The sequence below is a fragment of the Anser brachyrhynchus genome (genome assembly GCF_964034855.1).
Source record: "Anser brachyrhynchus genome assembly, chromosome: 6".
In the NCBI taxonomy this organism is placed as follows: Eukaryota; Metazoa; Chordata; class Aves; order Anseriformes; family Anatidae; genus Anser; species Anser brachyrhynchus.
In genome coordinates, this window is record NC_137700.1 from 10,800,752 (window position 1) to 10,824,740 (window position 23,989).

General features: G+C 37.2%; 1 long non-coding RNA gene across 1 annotated transcript in view; it reads left to right on the forward strand.

The window, feature by feature from the left end:
• Window positions 1-23,989, forward strand: part of LOC308197589 — a 455,405-nt gene that overhangs the window by 243,758 nt on the left and 187,658 nt on the right. The window contains exon 8 of the long non-coding RNA XR_013953116.1: window positions 1,705-1,868. This is a non-coding gene — a long non-coding RNA (uncharacterized lncRNA). The remainder of the gene's footprint in view (window positions 1-1,704; window positions 1,869-23,989) is intronic.

A 23,989-nucleotide genomic window follows, 5' to 3' on the forward strand; every position in this document is an offset into this window, starting at 1 on the left:
TTTTTTGACCTGTATGAATCATATTGTTAGAATTTTTATCAAAGTTGAATGAAAAAGAGTTCAGGGCTGTAACTGAGTGACAGTTTACACCCATTTTCTTAGAAGTAACCCTTGGGAATCCAGAAAAACATGAGCTTTGAGAAGTATCTACTTGCCATTATAGGGTTATTCTTCCAGAGAATCAGGGAATCTTATGTTTCACTGGAATGTTTCTAACGCATAATGATTACAGTAAAAATTAAACGAACGAGCCTGATTCCATAGACTGTTAAATGGGAAGTCCCTACTCTTAGTTTGGACTCATGTTCTCTTTGCCTACCTTCTTCTGTTTCTTCTTCTTTTGATGAATTTGCACATGACTTGCAACCCGATACACTGCTTTCTCAAATCTGTCCTAGTAAGACTTCTGATTTTTTTGCTGAGTAGCACATGGAGTAGAGGAGAGAACAAGGGACACAATCACTGCCTCTGACTTAGTGTTTGAGTATTAATCGGATTAAGATTTCTTAAGCAGAAAATGGAATTTAAAAATGCTCAGTTTTGGCAAGCACTCAAAATCTGATCGGTTAGAAGCAAATAAATAAATAAATAAGATGAATCACTTTGACCTTTTTTGTTTTGTATTTGGACAATAGTGTTGTCAGTGAGTAGCCACCATTAAAACATCAGCCTTTGCACACAATGGCATTGTGCAGCCACCCTGCTGCAGTGCCCTCATGTGTATTTGGAATGGGAATTCCAAGTGGTAGCATTGTGGATCATGTTCTGCACTTGTTAATTTCTTAACAATGTATGTTATGTTAATGTATGTAAACATGCAGAAGACTATATTCTCTCATCCTAGGTCTTGTGCATTCACTAACAGCTTTTCTCCTTGGCAATGTTGTCTCATGAAGAAAAGTTTATGGATATGTTTTTCAGCAGGATAGTAACACAAACTGGAATAGGGTATCCAGAGATGTTGTAAAATCTCTGTTTTGAAGACCTATCTTGGAAAAGATTTGGTAATATGATCAAGTGTTGGTGAGCTCTAGTGATCATCTTTTTAGTGGAAACTAAATCTAGTGGAAATTACATTTGAAGGTTCCTTCTAACCAACTTATTTATTATTCTCTGAAATAGATGCATCTTCAAATCTTTTGCTGTGTATTTTCCCATTTTAACAGTTGAGTATCTTTAATTGAACAGCTGAATCTTTTTTTGTCATGATTCTTAATAAGTTTCTGCTGCTCTGACACCTTCAAAATTTTGATTTACTTTATTATAATGTTTAAGATGCTGCACATTACATAATAAAATTGCTGTTGTAATTTTTACCCGACAAATGAATTTAAAAAATCATTGGAAGTTATAGAGAGACTTGAAACATACACAATCCAGTTAATAGGTGCTGAGTTTTCATGCAGTATATTTATATTATAAATATGTATGCATGTATTAAAAAATGCACATTCCATACCTATGTGATTATATCCCAGTCTGCACACACAGCACAGCGACACGGTGGTTTTGCCTGTATGCAGTAAATGGGAAAATCTGGGCCCCGGCTTCATGCTCCCAGCTGCTAGCAGGTTCTGTGGCTGCGCCGCTCGGCCAAGGGTGAGCCGGAGGGAGGAGCGGGCAAGTGGCCTGGGGCAGCTCCTGCAGCACGGGTAATGATGTGTATAATGGGTAATGATTGTTATGTCTTCTCACCTCTGGCAGGTCACACAGCCCACTGATGGTCCAGAGAGCACGGCATAGTGAAAATATACAGGGATTCCCCTGGACCAAGACTGTGGAAAGTATACGTGGTATGCAGTGTATGGCAGAAAAACATTCTTGGGGTGGCTGGAGCCAGACCATTCTCATACAAAGACGTGAGTAGGGTGAGGAATTCCTCCTCTTGCTGTTGAATCCTGACCAATGAGTAAATGAAACGGCTCTGCAAGGTACAGCTCAGCTCAGCTGCTGGTTTCACAATCCTATTTTGCTCTTTATAGTACTAAATAGGCTGGACTACTTAATTGGCATGTAATCCTGCAAAGTCAAAGAGTTTAATGGAGCAAAGATCTAGGCAAATTTAGCCCCTAGGTTGCTCATTTGACTCAATATCACTTTGTGAGTAATTCCTCTGAGTGTTATGGATTGAAATAGTTTCTTTTCTTCTCTGAATATGAGTGGTGCAGCGATTTAAACATTGCATATCTAATTTATTAATCAGCTTGTCTGGATTTCAGCTGAATATCAGCTGAGAGCAAAAAAGCCTAAACCAAGATCTCAGAAAATGTGTTTACTTTGCAGGCGCCAAACTGTGACAGGCCTTCTGTGAGGAAAATTCCCAGTGACATACATTGACATACTTTTATAACAGAGCGGTTGGAGAGAACTCCAGCATTTAGATACGTGCACGACACAACCTTGCTTTGTGATCGGATCCGTGCACGGATTCTGGCCGGAGGCTGGCCTGGAAAGAGTTAACACTGCCCTGGCTGGGAGAAGTGCACAGCTGCAGCCCCCAGCACAGGGATTTCCAGCCCCTGGGCTGACCCAGCTGTCAAGAATTAAGTAGTGCCCCAGCACTCTGCAAAAGGGAGATGTTCCAAGGGGTGGGCTCCTGTTAGGAGCTAGGTGCTTTGGGAGGGAGAGTAGGGGAAAGCATGAGCTAAAAAGAAAAACACCCTCTTTTTCCTGCATTCTTTCTCTTTATTGGATTCAGGCTTTGAATGAACTTTTATATATATATATATATGTTTTCCTTTCAAACTTCTATATATAGACAGATTTATTATTTTTTTTTTTTTGAGTCCACCTGTTAGCAATATTAAGCAAGAAGCTTTTTGCTGAGTTCTTGCTTCTGTTAGGTAGCAAAGGGGAAAGGTTTCCTAGCCAATTGTCTGTCCTTTTAAAAGGTGCCCCTGAATTTTCATGAAACATCACGTTAGGGTAGTATAAAATTGGGTGCTCTATCTAGCAAGTGAATTTATTCTTCTTTAGATCCAAATGGTGTCAGCTGTAACTTGCTAAAACTTGATTAGAGGGAAAGCTGCTACTCTATTATGCAATGTAATTAGAGGTAGTAAAGTCATCTAGGAAACTATAGGAAAGGGTGATGAGAGGAGAACTTGGTAGTCTTTTGAGAGATTCAGTCTGATGAATGAAAAGCCACTCTCAGGCTAGTGCTTCATGGTGGGTTTGTATAGTCTAACGCACTCTAGCAGTACAGGAACTTTATCATGGTTTGATCAAGGGCGTTTTGAAAAACAGCACTAGAAAGCAGTCCTGTTAGGTCATTTTATGCTCTGGCGTTGTTTAGCTGGTGTGTTTTTATCATGGCATTCTTTAGCTGGTATGTTTGTCTTGTGCTACCTGAACAAATAGCTTCAGCTGTGCTGAGTCAAGATTTTCCCAAATGGGCAATCACATAATTCTGCAGTTATGAGAGTATTTATTAGGGGGAACAAATTTGTATCAACTATGTGAGCTTAATTATTTTATAAGAAATAGTGGGCAAGCATATGCTGGAAGTAGTAAGGATACCCTCAAGCAACTCTGTTTACACAAGTCTGTTTTTCCCCAAACTGCTGTTCTGTCAGTTACTGCTTGTCTGTGTTTTTTTTTTTTTTCCTCTTCTCTCATCACAATAAAATACATCTCTCTTATACTTGTTTTGAGACAAGACTCACTCCAGAGCAAACCAGAATGTGTAGGCCCCACTCGTCTTAATGTATCCTGCCATTTACTGCTTGATGTCTATATTCACTTTGCTATTATTTTTGTATTCACCCAGACACACAATTTTTTTTTTTATTCAGTGTATTTTTTGCTTTACCCTGTGCAGCACAGATGAGATAATCGTGCAAGTATAGCCACACTCTTTTGCTACATAAGTGACAAGTATATATGACACGACCACTTTGTTCAGCAGGTTCAGGAAAAAAACAGCATCTGGCACAATACTTTTTATAAGTGCCTTTAATAATCAAGCAAATGGAGCAAGGGAAGCCTTGTACACCACAGAAATTGCTATACCACTGATTTATGAAAAATGGCTCCTCCTTGCTTAGCCATATGCGTGCTGTAGGTTGACAAGGGACCAGTGAGATTAGAAACCCTTGCATTTGTTTGCAGCTTGCTAGCTGGTTCTTCTCCATATCAACACCCATTTAATGAGCTTTGTAAAATGGCATGGTGGTCATATTTTCAGAGGGCAGAACATATTCACAACAGTCAAGCAGCAATTGACAGCATTTTGGCTGTTTTGCTTATATGATTCAATTATTTTTGTTTTCTTATGCTGTAGAGATTTATCCTTCCATGCTTTAAAGATACGATAAAGCAGATGTTTAACTTTAAATTTATTTTAAGTTTCTTTTTAAGGTATGAAGAGGGCTTTTATTGAAAGCAACCCCAGAGTACCCCATAACGCCATAGGGTTTTGGAAGCTCAGACTAAGACTATCTCGTGTTGCTGGCCTGTGAATTGTAACACACCAATGTCTCAGAACCGTCTGAGGTGTAAGGGCCAGCAGGCTTTTCTGGGCTGCTCACGTTCAATGTTACAAGTCTACTAAAACTGTTACCTATCAGCTTAAACTGCCACCTTTTGTATTTTTTAATTAGAAAAGAATGACAATTCCTTTCTTCACCACAGGATGGTGAAGTATATTTTATAAGGCAAACAACAGCTGCAGGGTATGGGTATGGTTATTATAAAATAATCATGCCTGCAGGGATCAGGGAGGCATTTGGTTCTGCCTCGTGCCTCATAAGAACCGTAGGGTGCAATTGCTGTGCAACGGTAGCCTCCCTGTCATTTTCTATTATTTAACAAATTCCACTACATTGTCTCCAAGCTCTGCCTTGCGGTTGTTGTGAAGAAACTCAAATATCTGCTGTACTGACTGACTGTATTAGCCATTCACCTCCTATTTGAGTTCTCTGCTGCCACTAATATAGCATGGGACAGTTGTCTGCTGTGCAGGAGGGAAAAGGCTAATATAGTTGTTCAGTGTAATGCCCAGGTCCTGTTAGAAGGGCAGTAGACACTTCAAAAGGCATATAAATTGAGCAGATCATAGACTAACTCCTTAGCACCTTAACCTGAAGGAGTGTCTATTGTCTGATTCACACAGTAGCTATGTTCCCACAAAGTGATTACAGTGCTTCCTTCTAGTATTGCATTATAATGTCACCTCCTGTATTTCACAGACCATTGTGCTTTACATGTTTAAGTGTAGTCAGTTGAATAATTTGTTTATTTTAACTTGCACGTGAATAAAACATCTATTCAAGAAAAGCTTCCTCTCTTTGAGCATATTAGTCAGTCTTTCTTGGTCATGATAGTTTGTTCTAGTGGTAAATTGTCACCAGTGATCTTTATTTATTTATTTTCCTTTTAGCCACCTAAATATTGGCATCTCCATCTTCTAGCTCTTAGAGCCTTTTCTTTGCCTTTGCAAAGCCTTGGCAATGAGTTTAATCTTTAGTCATCTTTTGCAAACCCTAACTAGGTGAAGACCACTGCTTTTGGTTTTCCCTCCTCCCCCACCTTGAATCACTTTGTTGTTCTTTTCATGTCTCTGTCCTTAGACCTATTATTCCCATCTCAAGTTAATTATTTTGTTTTGATTTTATAGCATCTGTCAAACACTCTAGGCATTTTCCATAAATTAAATCTGCAAGCGTCAACTAAAGCTTTACATAAACAATGTAGAACAATCCCATCAAATAATCATCATGCTCTGAACTGCATATCAGTATTTCTTGCCTCAGTGTATCAGCTAGCATAATGGAGCTCATCTTAATGGCTGTTTTCCTCCACATGTTGTCAAAAGGGGAAAATGAAGATGTGAATAAAAGCTCTTCCTCGTATTGTGCTGATTCTTCTGAAGTTTGAGAGTATTTTTATTGACTTGATACATTTTTATATTAGATAAAATCTTCACAAACATGTTTAAGGGTAAAATTTCAGCTCTTAATGGAGTTGGGTTCATGTGGAATAATGACTGTCCTAGAAGTTGTATTGTCTATCTATAAAGGTGATAAAGTACTGACAATACAAACTTTATATTATGTCAGGAATTTACTTAACCCTATTAAATAATGATTTAGGAAAACACTTTTGTTGTTATAATGAACTCAGTGAATTTGCGTTTGTTGGTAGATGATTCAGAACTAGTAAATCCATCTGAATTAAATAAAGTTGTTCCTAATAAATAGTCTGACCAGCTTTCGTACCTTAGTATTTCTGAGTTATTGCAAATGTGATTTATGGTTAATGAGATAGGGTATGATTATGTATGACCTTTGGTATGGTAGTCAGTGCTACAGGAGCTGAGCACTTCTCAGATGCTGGTGACTGTTTTAGTCAAAGAGGAAACAGCAGAACATTATCCTGATTTCACAGGACTTGAAGTGATTTATAGACAAATTACTACGTTGGTAGGGACAGAATTTCTAGGTCGTGATGTCCATTATCACAGCAGCAGCATAAAACTCTGCTTGCAGACTTATCAAATTCCATCTTTAAACCAACTCTTTTGCTGCACTGGAAAACTTTATTTGTCTAGTGACAAACATCTACATTTCGGCCAAAGCTTTTCTGTTCATTTTACTACTGCTTGTTCTTATATCAGCTTTGTACTTACGCATTGAAAGCTCTTCTTTGACTCCTTTGATATATTTATTTTCCCAAATTAGTGAGATGATAAGATCTTGAATTCCCTAGTCATGCTAAAGCCTTTCTGCATACTCACTGTGCATGCATTAATCTTTTTGGAATGTGGATGATTCAGCACAGCAGAGTAAGTTGCATGTATACTTTATACTTTGCAAATGTATTTTACACTTCCTCAATTCTGCTGGAAATACTAAGACTAGTATATCTTAGACCTATTTACATTTTTCATTAATATGTTGTATAAGTGGTTTCCAGTTATCGAGAGACCTCTTTAAAGCATACAGTGTACTTCTACTCTGCATATTCCACTTCAGGAAACTTCAAATTATAATGGTAATTAATGCTAGTCCTTAAATGTGTGAATTTAAGTGACTTTTTTAATATCACATATGAATAGTATCAAAATAAGAATAGCTCAAAATACAAACTTGAACTCCATAACTTACATCTTGTACTTTGACCACGGGACTCATCTTCCTCTTGCTGCAATCTATAAATGAGATATTTTGCCTGAAGTCAAAAAAAAAATTTACATCTGAAATGATAGCCAGTTAGAAGGACTCCATTTATTAAATAGTACAAATCATTCTACATTATAATTCTCTTATTGCAGATACGCATTATGTAAACTTATTATGGATTTTGCCCCAAAAGAAATGTTCATTACACAGAAATGACAATGGACTAAAATAAACCCCAAAGCTAAATAAAAAAGTAGATTTTAATTTTCATAAGACATATTTTTATACTGTTTACACTAGCATTTAGTCCAGTTTGGTTTGATTCATTAAGTACTTTGCAGTCACTTCCTGTCACATTTTTAATGTTTTACACATTAATGAACTTTTGGTGGTACACAATAATAGATCATAGCTATGATCCAAGACTCATTTGTGGTACAGAGACTCCCATTAAAATGGAAATCTAAGCAGAGAACTTGTATTCACTTTCCTCAAGGTAAAGTAGTCCTTTTCTTAGAAACAAAACAAAAACACAAGGGGAAAAAAAAAAAAAAAAAAAAAAAAAAAAAGGAATAAAATACTGGAGATACTAACTTGGGAAAAAAAATACTTGTTTTCTTGGAAAAAAAATACATTAAATAATCCTATGTCCACTTTCCAAATAAATAAAAAACTAAAGGAGAAAAAGTGAGAAAACTATGTTCCAGGCTTGATCCCAGGTCTCCAATACAGATATACTGACCAGATGTTTCTGACATCCATAACACATTGCCTAAATTGAGATGTTTCAGGTTCTGTTTCTTCCATTGCTGTCTTGTCACATTGTCTTGAACAAGTCATGAATTCTCAAGATCTATGTACCTATTGCTTATATTTCTTTAGAGAAGACTCTTTGCAGAGATCAGCATAAGGGAGTCTTGATCTCTAATAAATGCTCCAGCATATACTAAAACATATAAAATACATCCTGAGGAAGGAATGAAAACTCTGCTTTCTGAAGGGAAGCAATGCTCTTGACATAAGAGCTGAGAAGAGACTTCAGAACAGAACTGCTGCAAAAGGGTTTGCAGAAATCATGCATTTTTTCTTTTGAATGAAAGAATACATTTAAATAATTGTTTCCATCTCCAACGATTCTGTGTTACTGCTGATGTTACTGGGGAAGTCACCTGTCTGTGAAATGCAGCCATCAGTTTAAGATTGTGTTGCAACATCAAACTATCAAGTAGAAAAGGAAATCAAGTAATACAGTAACTGCAGCTGGAACAGTGGAAAAATATAAGTACTCAGAATTAACTGAGGACTTTGAATTTTAGCCTTTTTAGCATGGATAATGGTCCAAGTTTCTATTTAAAAAACCCACCACACACACACCTGAAATGTGAAGAAAATTTCTGCTTTCTTGCTCTATCTGAGATTCAGATGCTCCACTTACCACCCTACTGTGAAGACTCTCTAGAGGTTGCTATAGTCCTTTAAGTGCCTTTGGAGTTTCTCTGAGCATCCCATCCTGGCTTATGAAGGAGCATACTACAAAAATTCTTCTCCTCTGCTTTCTTCCCTCCTGTATTTTTGGCCTACATTGTAAGAATCTCTGTGTGACTTTGTAGACACAACAGCACACCAGGTAAATCTCATTTCTCTACAAGGGAAGTGGAAGATCTTGTAATTAGAGAATTGAATGAGGCTTAGGAGACTTGTTTACATTGCTGTATGACCTTGACAAGTCCTTTAGTACCTCTATGCCTTGCTTTCCAAGCTGTACGCTCTAGCATTGCCTATCTAATCACTGGGAAACCTGAAGCATAGGTGCAGTGCCTGGCTATCACTGAAGAGTAAAATATCACAGTCCAAGACATTTGACTGATACAGATCAACATGAACCACTGCACCCTGAACTCTGGAAGATGGTAAAGATGAAAACATTCACTCTGTAAATTTTTCTCTCATGTTAATAGTGATTTTTTTGCTTGTGGTTGGGCAGATCTTTCTCTTCTCTATTTTCAAGGCAGCACTTCCATTTCCTTGGGCTGGTCTGGAGTATAAAGAATTGCTACTCATCTGACAAGTTGTTTCCAACTGCTTCAAGCATGTCATTAAAAGGATCTTCCTAACCCACACATCAGTCTTCTTGACATCTGTCATGCAGCTTAGATCATATATATCTCTTTCTCCCCTGTGAGAAAGAGTCATACTGTAAACATTCTTTCATTACTCTTGGTCTCATGTCAAAAAGAATCATATACTTACTTTCAGCATGTCCAGCTTCCCCTACTAATGGTAACCACAGATCTACAAACATACTCCCTGATTATCCTTTCTTTGCATCCCTTTTCTGGTTACTGACAAGCTTCACAAAGACAGAATTAGACTTTGCATGAAATCAGCAGTATGTGTTGCTAGCAGATTGCTGGACAGTCCGGTAATAAAGCCACTTTGCTCTTACCATTCTGCTGCTGTTCTTTGCTCACATTGATAGGTGAAACTCTCTTAAGCTGTCCCTAGCTAGGATCTTCAAACTGCTGCTGCTATTTATCCTTACTCTTTTTCTGTTCTGCTCTTCTGCTGGTAAACCCTCTGTTTATGTAAGTGATTGTACTCCCCTTCTTTTGGTTGCTCTCACCGTTGATGCTGTTTCTATATTGTAAATAGCTATTTCTGTTTTCCACTTTTACATGTGCACTTGCATGTTTATATCCAAAATCTGGCATCACGCTTGACTGTAATTCAGATGTCAGTTTGGATTGAAGCCATGCCTTGGAGGATATGCATTTGAAGTGGCAGGCAGTAAGTGATTGATAATGAAAATAAGCATTTATTTTGTCAGAACCTCAGCAGATCATTTATTGGAGAGCATACTCTAATGTGTGCCACCCAGACCTACCAGATGTGTCATTGGGGATTAGGCCAGATCCTTAACAAGTGTATTGTTTGATACCCCAAGCAACTTGAAGGAGAGAAAGAAGGGGAAGATGGCATAACTTTAATCACTAAGATGGTGGGTTGCAGATTTGCAAAATGGGTCAGAGACTTGTGGCAACCATATTAAATGTCAGGCTTAGTTTGTGCTTTGAGTCACGTAAGTCAATAGTCGTTATTTAGCTAGACTTTGCTTCACTTTTTGGCTGTGTTTTTCTTTGTATGTATAATGTAATTGGTAGAATGTCAGGATCTGATTGAGAAATGTGGGCTACATGTCATATCCTTAGAAATCCTTGCCCCCCAGGATTACTACTGACTCGTCATTTCCATATTCCTCAGCTGCATAAGCATACACTGTCATAAAGATCCAGATGTGTAGGCAGCTTTGTCATCAGTTCATATGCATAGCTGGGGTTTTCTATCAAAATTACTTTAGATATACACAGGCAGAGCCTAGAAAAGAAAACTTATTCTCCTTTTCCTTGCCTTAATTTCCTTTTTTTTGGTTTGTTTTTGTTTTTCTTTTTTTTTAACAGTATTTGGATAAATGTTAGAACCTTTTAAGGAATTAGATTCCCCTTCTCTACTTTCTTACCTTCAGAATATGAAACTCTTCTTTCCTGCAGACTTTTTTCATCGTCTCTTCTTCTGCTCACCGTGTTAACTCCAAAGTGATATTGCCCTTTAAAATCGCTTTCCCACCTCTGGCAGATACTTATTGAAGATCTTTTATAACTGTGAAAATTCCCCATCCAATGACCAGCTGAAAATCCTTGTTCTCCTTAGTGCTGTCCAGCTACGAAAAGGATTTGATCCTAGATGAGTTTTTTTCTGTCATGTGTGGTATTTTCAAGTTATAAGAATTCTCCATTGTCAAGCGTTCTCCCTCTACTTGTCAGAAATAAAGCCTGATGTGGAATTAGAAGACAAGTACATTCTGACTGAATTTGTAATTTAAAAATAGATACTGGGAGTGCATTGTTGTTAACTGGAATTCAGAATTGATACATAAAATATTTGTTGTTAAGCATGAGGCAGAAATAACAATGAATTTCGATAAGACCATAATGACATGTAGAAATAACAGTTCTTCAGGGTTTACCTAGTAGTTTTATTTTTTCTTGATTCTGTCTTTTTCTGTGAATTTTAAATTTCAGGAAATTTTAAGGAGAACAAGGTCATTATTCTCATGGTGTTCCATGTTGTATGCACGTAAACTTAACTCCAAATAATCAGTGGTCTAACTGATTGCCCAAAAGCTCAGTTGTATTCTTATTTTTTCAGTGGTTCATAAAAAAATAGTAGTGCTTTCAGTGAAATCAATGATAAATTGAAGTCAAGATTGAAACTGGAAACAAGTTATGGTTTTGCTTGTTTGGTATTTCAGTAACAGCAAGGTGTAAGATGCAAATTAGATTAGATGTGCACGTGGTATTCTCTACCCTGGGGCAGTTCTGGAATCCTGTCAGAATTCCCAGTTGTGGAACTCCTCAGCTCACCGTCCATGGGAACAAAAGTAGTCCCACTCCCTGTTTTTGCTCAAATATATGGCAATGCTACAGCAACTGGTGTGTAATGACTTTTCCCAACGATAAGGGAAAGAAAATGAAAACTGAGAATGACATTAACCTTGATGATTATGAGGGGTTAATGTCTTTAGGAGTCAAAGATCTGAGAACATCCAAAACTGAACTTTAGAAGTTATAATATTGCCAAATGTTCTCCAATGAAAAATGTCAAGCACACCAGACCGATCATTCTGTTTTCATATTGGATCCACCCTTCAAGCTCTTAATCAAATTTGCATGCTTAGCTTGGAAGCATTTTGAGACGGAATCCAATCTTTACTTGACCGTGAGACACCTAATGTATTTCAGGCACCCAGTAAAAACAATAACATTGAGATTCAATATCTTTTTTATATTCCCAGAAATATCTTTTTTATATTCCCAGAAACACGTAAGCCAGAATTAGAAATTTGAGCCTATCAAAATTTATAGAGTGATGTTTGGATCAAGATTTTTGAATACTCACTAAATGATTTCATTAAGTAACACACCCTATTCTCACTGAAATCCCATTTAGTCAATATTGTTATTAATAACACCTGGTGGAAGAAAGTAGTAAAATCTGTTCCTGAGTTCATTGTGTTTGGGTCTATATATTTTGATGAAGAATATACACATACTTTAATCTATATATATATATATATATTAATTATTTCTAGGCATAGCCTAGAATAAGGCATACACCTTTTTTTCTCTGTATTTACCGGATGCTGTACATGTGTAATACATTCTGTAGTTTACATACAGTTTAAAAAAATAATAATAATAATAATAAAAGAGGTTTTAGGAGAACTAGAGAAGTAGAATTGTATGAAAGTCTGGAAGAACTTTCGAAAAAGATAAAATAGACCAGGATTCTTCAGTTAGGAAAAGAAATCATTGAGGAGCAGTATGACAGAGGTCTATTAAATCCCAAAGAGTACAGAGAAGTGCCTGGAAGATTTTCTTTTACTGTCTCTTCTAATGCAAGAACTAACTAGCCTGAAGTAATGGCAGGGTCAAAACAAAGAGCAGAAGATGGTGTTTCTTAAAATAAGAGATATGAGAGAGAATTCACTGAAGGATATTTTGGACATCAGAAATCTACATCATGTTACAATGTTGTGTAAGCAAATTAGTGGAAGAAAACTCTGTTTTATATAATTTAAAAATTGAAATTATTTTCTCTAACTCAGAAAACTCCTGAACTGCAAAAAGTGCTGATTGTCAAGAGATTTTATGAGATATCACTGTGTGTCTGCCCTGCTCTTCCATGGGCATTTGCCTTTGGCCTCTATCACATGCATGACAGTGGGCTCGTGGGTGGTTTGGTCCATCTCAGAGACTGATGGAGTGGCAGAGAGACTTGGCTTTCTGTCTCTCTCACTTAAACTAGTGTAATGCGACTAAGTGAAACTGTGAAGATGTGAAGTCTGCGAAAGGCAAGCGTGAGCCTCATAATAGATTAACTGTATAGAACAGTAGATCTCCACAATGTTGTCCACATAAGTTAATCATCTCCATCATTAAAGGTAACAAGAAAAAGCACAGCGGGGCAGGGCTGTTATGAGTGGTATTGGTTTTCATAGATAAGAGAAATGTGTGCATGTCAGTTTATTGTAATCTGTCTACATGAAACTCTCAATTGACCAATGGTTCTGTATCCAGCAGTGATCTTCTTCACTGGTGCATATGTAAAAAAATTGGATTAGATGATCCTTGAGTCACATTTATCTTCTTGCGCATTTTATGGTTATAACAGTCAAGGGCAATAGCACTACAGATTGTGTAATATTTTGAGAAAGCAGGGGGAAAAATAGAAAATATGTTAGGATTTGGACTGGAGCTCCTACAGAGAGCAATGACTAAGATCCCATAAATATTTCCTGCTGGTCCAGCAGCTGCAGAAATTAGTAAGGTTTTCCCCACCCATTTATTTTAAGCCTTCACAGTGCCATCCCTTCTCCATGAACTGTATTTAAAATGTAAATAAAAAGAAGGCTTTTAGGAGATTTAACTATTTCCCTTGGTATTTAAATTATTCAATTATAACTAAAGCTATTAAAATACAGTTAATTAAAATGGTTAGATTGTTTTCCTTTGCACTGATCACAGCATTGCCCTACTTCTCCCTCTAGCTGTTTAATTCCTATTAAAAATGATAATGCTTTGCTTTATTCATAAATGCAGTAACCTTACGTACATTCTTCAAGTGATCTCTTTGGTACAAACTGTGCTGGTTTTCTTCTTCTCTAGCAATGAAGCAGAAATTCTGCTGTAGTCTTTGAAGGTTTAATCATCAGTAAGAGGACTGAGAATTTAAACATTAGTATTACCAGGTTATGAGAAATAATACGGCTCCCAGTTAAAAGCATTGGTTTTATTTTGGTGCAATATAATGTCAATAGGGACAGTAGGAGAAGCTTAATAAAAGGTAGAACCTAAATAAAGGTTTCATAACTCACAATATAAAATTACCAGATCTACACTTCTAAATATTTTATCTGAATAGTTTCACAATACTCTGTTGAGAATAGCAATCCAGCTGAAGTGCAGATGGGTAAGTGCTTTAAAAACTGCAAAAGATGCCAAGGCAAGTTCATCTTGTCTCATCTTTATCTTCATAGTCAAGAAGGAGACAAATCTACCTCTCTGATTTTTGGCATTACGTTTAGAACATTATAACCCTTCTTTCTCCCCCAGGCTGAGAGAGAACTTTCTTGTAAGTGGTTGTAGTCTCCTGTGGAAGGTGAAGCTAAATTATAGAGAAGTGAACTCTTGATAGCCTCTCATGCTCACTGACTAACAAGGTTTTCTGAGGTAAAGTCCAAAAGAAGCTCTTCTTATAAGTTATGTTTACATAATTTTGCTTAAGTTTGCGTAAGTACAAGAAATATGTCTGTGGAGGCACAAAGGATGTTATGCAGCCATCATAATGAAAGTAATGGCATGTAAAGATCATAGAACAGAATCATAGAATATCCGGAGTTGGAAGGGACCCATAAGGATCGTCAAGTCCAACTCCTGGCACCGCACAGATCTACCCAAAAGTTTAGACCGTGTGACTGAGTGCACAGTCCAATCGCTTCTTAAATTCAGACAGGCTCGGTGCAGTGACTCCTTCACTGGGGAGCCTGTTCCAGTGTGCAACCACCCTCTTGGTGAAGAACCTCTTCCTGATGTCCAGACTAGATGGTCAGATGATCACTTGGATCTTAGTATGATGGTCCAGGACAGTCAGGCCTTGATAAACCCTTACTCATCAAAGTGCTGAGGAGCTATACGTATGAGACCACAACCACAACTTTGATCTTTTCCCTGCATCATTAGGGACGGGTGACAGGGAGGGACTTGGACATGTTTATTAAAAGAAGAAAGAGCCCTAAACCATTTAGCATTGTTTCTTCTCTACCATGAGTGTTTGCACAAAGTGAGAGCATACAGCCTGGGAATATAGCAGTGTATGTGACTTACAGTTGTAGGCCATTGCTGAAATTCTGCCTCTGCTGAAGCAGATAGAACGCTTTTGGATTTCAGTTTGGCCACTTTTGCTTATTTTCATGTAAATGCAGTTTCACAAGAAGACACTCTGTCTTCCATGTTTCTCAAGGACATTGAAAGCTTTAGATTTTGCTACAACCCACAAGCAGGGGGTTGTATTAAGCTGGATATTAGGAGAAATTTCTTTGCTGAAACGGTTGCACAGCGCTGGAACAGGCTGCCCAGGGAAGTGGTTGAGTCACCATCCCTGAAGGTCTTCAGGAAATGTGTAGATGTAGAACTTAGTAGCATGGTTATGGTTTAGTGGTAGACTTGTCAATACTAGGTTAAAGGTTGGACTAGATGATCTTAGCAGTCTTTTCCAGTTTGAATCATTGTATGATTCTAAGCATACTAAACAGTACTTGCCATATACAGAACTTCCAGTTATAACAATGCTGTTGCACAACTATGCAACAATTTGCTCTGTCACCTGTGTGGCAGAGAACATGTAACACATGGGCCAAAAGTAAAGAGAAAGCTACAGCATATGTGTGAATCTGGAAGGCTAAAAGACTAAACTGAGGCTTCCTGATATAGAAAGAAACATTGGAAAGAAAAGAGTACAGATAATGTAGTTCAGTCTCAGCCCTGAATGAAGTTAGAACCAGCTCAGGTTGTTATGGTTGATGAAAGGTGGTGGAAATTGAGGGGTTCTTGCTGATTATTTTAGTTCTGTTATCTGTTATGAACCATTACTGACCATAACAGAAGTGTAAGTGGAGAAAAGTGATGTGTCTGCAATGAGCTAGAGAATGTAAGGAGGAGGCTTGGCTAGAATTCAAAAACCTCTGGTGTTTCAGCCCACACTAAATTTTTATTCTGAGAAAGAAAGGTTTGTATACAACAATTTTACCTGTTCTTCTGTCATATGACTTTTTCCAAACATAGAGACCTCTGGAATTTAGCAAGGAAGGGGGCATTTGCTTAGCCTAATTCCATATCTTTTTCTATAAGACAGATTTTCACACAGTGAAATTATTCGTCTGCCAATTGTAGGAGGGCTTCATATATTTTTCATAGGTACTCTTGCATGAATCTGACTCCTTGGGGGGGATCTTAAAAAAAACAGTTGTGAGTGGGATAGTTTCCAAGACTTAATCCAGCTGTTCAGGTCCAATACTCAAGGTTAAAAATATTGGCATTTTCTACTGTCTCAAATGAAAACAATGGTGACAGCCTTAAAGTTTTTTTTTTCTTAGTTGAAAATGTAATTTTCAGTAAAAGATATTATAGGCTTTTATGCTCTGTAATGTTACATTATACTAAGTAGTTTGACTAGCCACCTCCTGTTCTGTTTCCATTTTGTCTTCCTTGTAATTGAAGTTCTCAACCAAGAACTAAATTTGTCAAAGGGTTCAGTGAGTGCTATCAAACTGATGATTCAGAAATACGCTACAGGAATGGCTGTTCACTTATTCATTCAGTGGAGCTTCCTACAGAGACAACATCTGCTTATTGACTTCTGATGAGGTGTGTGGATGGAAAAGTAGCTATTGCTTCTGAAGTGTTTTTTATTCATGCAGTCCTTTTCTGGGAGACTTTGTAAGGGATTCTCGTACCTAGGCCATTACAGTTATTATCAGCACTCGAGGTTTCTGTTCCCTGATTTAGTTAGCACAACTGATTCAGCTGGGCTTGTACTGGTAGGTCTCCTTAGTCCTACAAATGTGCTTAGCTCTTCCTTCTATTAAGTATTCCATAGCACATCTCCTTTGCCAAAAGGAATAGCAGAGGCAGTTTAAATGTATTTTTTCCAGACAAGTTTTAATTGTTGTGCTGAAGGTTTACCACAGAACTTTGTTTATGGACTTTTTATATGATTATGATCTTATATTAAGGGCCACTGTAAGAGATTTAATAATTTTGCATTAGCTGTAAAACAATCCTAATTTGTATAAGACTTGTCTATATCATTACTTTTTTATGGTCCCAGGTTCATCTGTTTAATTTGGATTTTTAGAATGTTGATGGGTAGCTCTGCTGGCGCAGAATAGCTGCTTCCTTCAAACAAAAAAGGATTTTAAAATCTGGAATGGAGAACAGGGTTTCTCCAGTTGAAAGTACACTCAGTAAGAGCTCTAGTGCTAAGTTACATGAAAGGAGAATAAAGATCGGAGAGCCAGTACAAATGTGTGCTGTAACAACCAAACACACCCTGCAACACATCTTGTTTAATCCCAGGAAGCATAAGAGCTATGCATCAGTTATAACTGCAGCTTATCCTGACTCTTAGGATGCATTCATCCCATGCATGCTCTTTGACATCTGCCATACGGTTATTTAAAAATTTCCGATGACATGCTTGACTGCTAATCTTGGATTGGGGTCAATTCAGTCATCGTTCCATGCAGTGAGAGTAGGATTACTGTTCCCTTCGTGAATCGCCAAGTGTAGTAGCATTCATGTACACGGTGCCACCATCCTCCTCCCAGTACTGCTCTTTAACATCTCTATTTTTCTCATGTGGCATATATATTTATTTAACAAGATTGTTTTATCATGTAAGCTATGTGATCTGATTATTTGTATTACAAGTCAAATAAAGTACGTGATAAGATATCCCAAGTAAATGAGCCATTAGAAAGTCTTTACAAGTAAAAAAATGGTCAAAATCATAAAAACTACCACTCAGTAATCAAATCTTTTTTTTTTTTTTTTTTTCAAAATTCAGCATGTCACATAAACGTGTGTGATACACCATTTACTACTTGCCACATTTCAGATATTTTCATGGGTCCAACTAATAGCCATTTTTCTCCTGAATCTTATTTTATATAGGATAAGCTGTGAAGAACCTGATATTATTAGATTAGATTATTAAATAACAATTTTACAGCTCCTCTCATTATCACAACAGTAATAAAACATTTTGTGACATCATTACATTGTGAAATAATGTAAAAAATAATAAGTATATAGATGGTAAAAATGCACTACGCATTATGTTTTGCCCACAGGAATTAAAAATGAATGTCTTCTCAGCGTATCATTATGGAAGTGGGGTTCAAAAATATTTTTAGTGGAGCAGTGAGGAGCAGCTGAAAATGATTAATGCAGCAGTTATCAGGCCACTGAATGCTTTCTTCCAGCAAAGAATTCCAATTTGTAGATCTGATTTTTTTTATTATTATTATCATTTATTTTTGATTACAATAATTATTCAATAAAGAGAGTAGACTTTCTAAAACAAAACAAAACAAACAAACAAAAAAAAACTCTGTAATACAGCTAACAGAAGTAAGAGAAAAAAAAAAAAGTATTCTTAATCCACTTGACCCTGACACATACGCAACTGTACCTGCTTCTGCACAGGTATGTCCAAAGAGGATAGCGAGGCACAGGACCGAAATCTCCTTGCAGGCATGCACCAGTCAGAGTTAATATACTGCTGAGCTGTTCTGGGCCAGAGTGAACAGCTATGTCAGATTCCCAAAAAAGCCTGGAGAGAGAGAGAGAGGCACACCATGTCCTTATATCTGACAGCCCGCAGTGTCAAACAGTGACACATTACAAGCATATTCTCCAAGGATGCATTGAGCTGCTGCTAGACATGCTGTTCTAGTAATCCTAGAGGTATTTTACTTCAGCCTCCACAGTTCCCACTGGGCTGTCCTGCTGAATTGCTACCCCCTAATTTCTCTCTTTAGTACCACCAGATGACTGTAGGTTACTCCCCATGTGACTTGGAAATTTTGTATTATCTCCCCCCCTGCCCAGCGCTGTGCAATGAAAGCTTCCATTTTATTTCTAGCAGCACTGGCTTTGCTTCTGTATTTGTAAGATATTTTCCAAGTCCCTCTCACTCTTTCTTTGGGGCCAGTATGCAAATGGAAGTTGTGTAACCAATCTGTGACTCATCCTTCCACTTGCAAAATCTCTCTTTGGGTGGGCCCTGCTGGTGTCCAGTTAACTGTCTCCACTATGCTGGCACGTTTTTGTGCTCTGCTTTGGATAGCCCATGATTTTTTTCCAGTGAACAAGTGCCACATTTAATTATAACGGCCATTTCAGTTTTCAAGGCTCAGACAACATGCAATGTAATATCCAGCTGATTGTATCCAGTTTTAGTAAATTGTTTCCTGGCCTCAATAGCAGAAAAAATTCTCTTAATATTTGTGTTTCTTTACTTAAACAACATTTACTTTCAAAACTGTAGAATGACAGACACAAAGTAAACAAAAGACTTATTATATTGATTTCACTAATGGAACAGAGCAGTCTAGTATAAGGCTGAGAGAATATGCTCTTTTATATGATTTACTAATGTTTAGTTACATGTGTTTGTCTAAATCATGCTATTCTCTTTCAAGAGAGCAAATCTGAAGTCTGTTTGTTAGAAAAGCAGTACAGAGTAACCATATTGCTTGTGGTTGGTTTGTGCTTGCCCTCTGTCTCATGATTATCATTTGAAGTAGAATGAAAACACCAGAAACATTGCTTATTTGCTGTGCAAGAGGTAGAGTCCTTGAGGAAAGGTGTATAAATCATGTGGACACCAAAACCACAGCCTGTTTGAATGTTACTGCCTGCAGCTGATCTGGCTATCTTAACAACTATTCCTTTCTGAAAACAGTACTTGTCGCAATTTTTTATTATTTTTTAAATTATTTTTGATAAAAGCTTTGGAAAAGAAAAGCAAGCATAAGAGGCATTAGAGTGCTGTGAAATATTTAACAAAAAAAAAAGCTGAGTAGTTCTCTATTAACTCTCAGTGTGCAACACAAATACATTGTTGGTCTTGATTATTCAGGAAAAGGACTTATTATCAAGTTATAGGGGAATAGAAAGGGAAAATATTGTCCTTTGTGAATTCAGCTGTGGGCTTCTTTGAGTCTATGTTATCCATGGACTTCTTACGAGACAGGTTTCATAAATAGCTACATCAGGCCAGCATCCAAAATTACCTTTACTGAGAGAAAATGGATTCATGACAAACAGGAAAAGTTTGAGTCAAAGCAGAAATAAGGAGCAAGGAATATTTCCCTATTCTGAATCTCACAGAGAATCTATGCAGTGTTTGCCAACAAGTGATATTTAAATGAAATAATCACTGAATGATCTTAAATAATAATTTCTGGAAATTGTGCTCCATCCAGAGACAATAGATAGATACAGAGACATCATCTTCAATTTAGAGAAATCTGTTCTTCAGCTTCCTTGGAAAAGAGCATCAGCTGCAATCAGCACAGCTGGGGAGGAGAGTAGAAAATATGTCAGTAAATCATACATGTAATTTCTGGTATTCAAGCTGTTCCAGGGCTGCTTTGGACCCCAAAGTACTTTAAACAAGCATTGGTATTGCTCTAGCTCGTGCCTTGCCATAAGGCTTCCTTTCAGCCCCCAGGGGTCTTTGTAAGTGTTCTGCCACACTGCTTTTTCCAGGCCATCTATGCTAACCACAAACTTCCTACATTCTGGAAGACTCTCCAGAAAACCAAATCCACCCATCAGCAAAACACAAAGCATTTGGAAAATGATCAAGGAATTTGCATTCTAAAGGAAAAAGAGCTGAAACATTTCCAAGTAACAGGGCCATCAGTCCCAGAGAAGACATTGCCATCTTTTGCAAAACATTCAAACCCTTGAACTGAATCAGGAAACTAGTGAAGAACAGAGTTTTGAGATCAATATATATAAAATAACTTTCATGATTAATAGGACAGGAAAATCAATTACAAACAATTAAAATATGTTGAAAGCTATGGATCAAGTCAAGCAGGGCTGAGCAATGTGATTACTGGCGACAAATGACGGAAAATGAGACAGTACAAACTGACTAGAAAATGCACCAACATAGATTTTTTATATTTATTTTAGACACTGTGTATCAATAATAATGACATTTGAAAAAGGACTATGGTCATTCAGTATTCATTATGGTATTTGAAGAAATTTAGGTAATAATAACATACATTCTTGATAACTGACTAAATAGAACAGATTTTTAGTGTGTGATAAATTGAGGATCTTGTGAATCTCTCTGCAGTGCAAGGGAGAAAATTGTTCTGAGGAAGTAAAAAGTAGATTGAAGAAACTAGAAACAGATTTTAAGTGGTATAGAAGAGCTTTAGTCATCTAACAAACTGTTGAAAATATTAGTGATTAGAGAATATGCAGTATAGGACTTCAGCATTGATAAGGACAAATGATGTTTTAGTGGACCTATTTCATTTAGTTTCCAGGCTGGGCCAACAGAATTAATCATGAAATTTTCTTTCTGCATTGGGCTGAACTCAGCTGACTGTAATTAAAGTTTGACTCTTTCTATTGGGTTAGAAACTGTCTCTGAATCCAAATAACATAGAGTAACATGTTCATACAAATTACTAACAATTCTTTAATGTAGATCCAACTATGTAAATAAGGATCACTGTTAACAAAGGGTTTCTTCATTACTGTACGTTTTTCTGCAATAACAGTATATTGTTTTGAATTCTTTGTCTCTCAGTGAGTTTTGACTTAAATAGGAAATTGCACTGAAAAAGCTTCAGTTTCCTTATCCCTATGATCTTCATGGAGGACAAAATGCTAACTTCAGTGACTAATACATTTCACTGACCCTCTCCTCTCTGATGTTATCCTGGCACATTACCTTGTATTTATATTTTTTGTGTTAATAGTAATAAGTACAGGGGACATAGTTAATGCCATAACAGATTGATACCCAGCACTGATACATTTTTTCTTTCAGATCCAAAAGTTCACTGTGGGGGTGTACGTAGTTAGTATTTGCATAGTGTCCTGGTTTCAGTTAGGACAGAGTTAATTTTCCTCCTAGTAGCTGGCAGGGTGCTATGTTTTGGATTAGGATGAGAAGAGCGCTGATAACATGCTGATCTTTTAATTGTTGCAGAGCAGTGCTTACACCAGGCCAAGGACTTTTCAGCTTCTCGCTCTGTCCTGCCAGCGAGCAGGCTGGGGGTGCAGCAGGAGCTGGGAGGGGACAGACCCAGGACAGCTGACCCAAACTGGCCAAAGGGGTATTCCATACCATCTGGCGTCATGCTAAACAATATATAGGGGTGGCTGGCGGGGGTGGGGGGCCGGCTGCTCGGGGATAGGCTGGGCATCGGTCAGCGGGTGGTGAGCAATTGCATTGTGCATCACTTGTTTCATACACATTATTAGTAGCAATACTATTATTATTATCATTATTATTGTTATTATTATTTTCCTGTCTTAATAAACTGTCTTTATCTCAACTCACAGGCTTCACTTTCCCGTTTCTCTCCCCCATCCCAGAGAGGGAGGGGGGGGGGTGAGCGAACGGCTGTGTGGTGTTTAGCTGCCGGCCAGGTTAAACCACAACACATAGTAAGAAGTACTGACTTCCAAAGGTGATAAACAAAAATGGCATGTGAAGACCTTCCCTACAGGTGGACTTTGCCGTTATTTTCACCACTGATGTAGCAGCATGGTAAAAATCCCTAATTGGCATCACCAATGCCAGCATTTGCAATGGTGAAGTCTGAAAGCCATTTGAAAGTGGGTAGAGGCTGGGGCATTGGAAAACCAATGTGGAGTGGAAGCCACCATCTCAGCAAGAACTTTGCTTGCATGTCTTTTGAATGTGGAAGAATTTTACAAATTATTAATTTTTCTTTGTTGCTTTATGTAGTAAAAGCTTTTCTCCCCAACCCTTTCATGGCTAAAAGAGTCATTAAGCCGTGTGGTGAGCTTTTTGAATGACGGATAAGATTTCTTGAAATAGTTGCCCAAAGTCATACGCATAGGTCTATACCATTGGAAATGAAATAATTTCAAAATGTAAATATCCACCTCTTAACCAACTCTCAATAAAAGTCAGTTCACATACCTTTATTGATAACATTTGCTCCATATGCGTATGAATTTTACCTGTATAGTATGAATATAAACACATTATAATTATCCACCTGCATTTTTTAAAGTTATGAGTTGTTTTGAGAAACGTGCTCTTTGTGAATACTGTAACACTCGAACCCCTTTGTTGCCTCTCAAAGTATGAGCTACACTTCATGGCTGAATTTGCAGTTATAGTTATTAATATGTCCATGATTTATGCAATTATCATAGCTGCTCTACCAGAAGCCTCTCCAGATTAGAGGTCTCTTTACTCCCTTAGAGGTTCACCAAAAAGAAAAAGAATATATTGTTTTGAATCTGTTTTACATTTGCCTTTAAATTACTTACGATTAAGTTATTGTATTCATTTTTTCCCTCTTTATTCTGACCCTAGAATGAATGATTATACAGGTCTCTGAGATTCAGTTATTAAGATGCCTGAAATCAGAGTTATTACCACCATCCTTTATGCAATCTTCAGTTGAAATATCAAGTGCCAACACTGAAAATGTCTTTCCACATGCATATGTTCTATTAAGAAACAAGGTAACATAGTTTGAGATTGAAGATTAACAACAAATAAAAATTAATGTCATCAGTAGTTCTACAGTTTTACCTGTTAAAATTACTTCTATTTTGACACACCTCAAAGATTATGCAGTCAGTAAGCTTTAAAGTTAAATCTGTGTTTTGTTTTTAATATGGATGTTATTTCTCAAATATACTACAAATTAGCCTTCAGGAGAAATAAAGAGATTTCATTTGAATCTTTGAATCTATTCCTACTTGAAAAATCATTTAGACACATGCTTAAGCTTGTCCCACTTCAGCAAGAAACTGGAGAGTTTCTCCTCACAATTTAATCCTTCCACATACTTTACTTATTTTTCATGTTTTAAGGTAATGTCTTGTTCAGTTTACCCACTGGGAAAGCTCCTTTTTCCTATAGAAGCACGTCTCGTCTCTGTTGCACTGGAGTTGTACACAATGCCTTTGCATCACAAATACAATTTTTGCTGACAATCTTTTTGT